Below are 2289 nucleotides of genomic sequence, written 5' to 3'. Positions count from 1 at the left end.
AAAAAAAAAAAAAAAAAAGTGAATTTTATTTCTGTGTGATAGCTAAAAAGTCATGAAAGAAAGAAAAACACTGAATTTTTGCCTAGAAGGGCAAGACTAATTCTAGGGTCCTTTATTTATCTCCCTAAAAGAAAGAAGAAAGGAAGGATGACTTCTGTAAATACCACTGGAGGAATATAACCTTTCTGAAAGTCAGATATGGCGATAAATGTAGCAAAAATCCTAAAAAGTTTATGTCCTAAAGTAAGACCAAAATGATAAACACCCATTGCACAGCTATTTGAATCCCTCCTTTTTTCCCCTTAATCTCAAAATATCAAGTCCTGGCAAAAAGAAGAAAAATTGTAGCTCTCATATATTGCTGGTAGGAATAAAAAATAGTACAACCTCTATGAAAAACAGTTTGGCAGTTTCTTACAAAGTTAAACATACACTTACTATACAATCTAGCACAAGCTATTTACTCTCACTCCTAACTGTTTACTCAAGACCAATAAAAATGTTAAGTCCTCTCAAAGACTTGTAGTTAGCCAGCTTGGTGGCTCAGGCCTGCAATCCCAGTACTTGGGAGGGGGAGGCAGGATTGCCTGAGGCCAAGAGTTTGAGACCAGCCTGGGCAACATATCAAGACTCTATCTCCACAAAAAGGTTGTTTTGTTTGTTTATTTTTGAGACAGAGTCTCACTATGTCACCCTCTGTAGAGTACTGTAGCATCACAACTCACAGCAACCTCAAACTCTTGAGCTTAAGTGATTCTCTTGCCTCAGCCTCCCCAGTAGCTGGGATCACAGGCGCCCGCTACAACACCTGGCTATTTTTTGGTTGCAGCTGTTATTGCTGTTTAGCTGGCCCAGGCAGGGCTCAAACCCACCAGCCTTGGTGTATGTGACTGGTACCCTACTCACTGCACTACAGGTGCCGAGCCTCTACAAAAAGTTGCTCTTTTTTTAATTATCCAGGGCAGCGCCTGTGGCTCAAGGAGCAGGGCACCAGCCCTATATACTGGATGTGGTGGGTTCAAACACATCCACGGCCAAAAACTGCAATAAATAAATAAATTTTTTTTATTTATTTGCGCCAGGGCGGCGCCTGTGGCTCAAAAGGGTAGGGCACTGATCCCATATGCCGGAGGTGGTGGGTTCAAACCCAGCACTGGCCAAAAACTGCAAAAAAAAAATTTATCCAGGCTTAGTGCCTGTGGTCAAGCAGCTAAAGTGCCAGCCACATACACCTGAGCTGGCAGGTTCAAATCCAGCTTGGGCCGTCGAACAACAATGATGGCTGCAACCAAAAAAATAGCTGGGCATTGTGGCAGACGCCTGTAGTCCCAGCTACTTGGGAGACAGAGGCAGGAGAGACAGGAGAATCACTTGAGCCCAGGAGTTGGAGGTTGCTGTGAGTTGTGATGCCACGGCACTCAGAGCTTGAGGCTCTGTCTCAAAATAAATAAATAAAAATAAATAAATAAATAAATATCCAGGTGTGGGGGTGCATGCCTGTAGTCCCAGTTATTTGGGAAGCTAAAGGGGAAAGTTCACATGAACTCAAGAGTTTGAGGTTACAGTGAGCTGTAATCATGCCACTGTACTAAAGCCTGTCTCTAAAAAAAAAATACTAATTAAAAGAAAAAAGACCTGTACTCAAATGTTTATAGTGGTTTTATTTGTGATTGCCAAAAAATAAAAACAACCCCCATGTTCTTCAGTTGGTAAACAGAGAAATAAACTGTAGTACATACATATAATAGAAAAACTCAGCAATGAAATATAACAAATTCTAGATATGCAAAAACATGAATAAATGCTAAGCAAAAGCCAAACTCAAAATTACATACCATATAATTTCAAACATAAGGCATTTTGAAAAGGCAATATTAGAGAGAATCAGGAAACAGATCAGTATTTACCAAAGGATGAGTGTGGAAAGAGAAGTTCAGTTCAAGAGGGCACAGGGGAATTATGGCAGGAGTGGTAGTGATAAAACTGTTTCATATCTTGATTATAATAGTGGCTACATAACTATATGTATTTGTCAAAACTCATAGAACTATACACTATAAAGGATGAATTTTACTATGTATAATTTATACCTCCATGAACTTGACTTTTAAAAAAAAGATGAGTTGACTCGGAGCCTGTGGCTCAAGCAGCTAAGGCGCCAGCCACATACACCTAAGGTGGCGGGTTCCAATCCCCAGCCTGGGCCCGCCAAACAACAATGATGGCTGCAACCAAAAAATGGCCAGGCACTGTGGTGGGCACCTGTAGTCCCAGCTACTTGGGAGGCTG

This window comes from Otolemur garnettii, unplaced genomic scaffold (genome assembly GCF_000181295.1).
Source record: "Otolemur garnettii isolate 467f Iridium unplaced genomic scaffold, OtoGar3 scaffold00174, whole genome shotgun sequence".
Taxonomy (NCBI): Eukaryota; Metazoa; Chordata; class Mammalia; order Primates; family Galagidae; genus Otolemur; species Otolemur garnettii.
Note: the sequence above shows the minus strand (reverse complement) of the source record.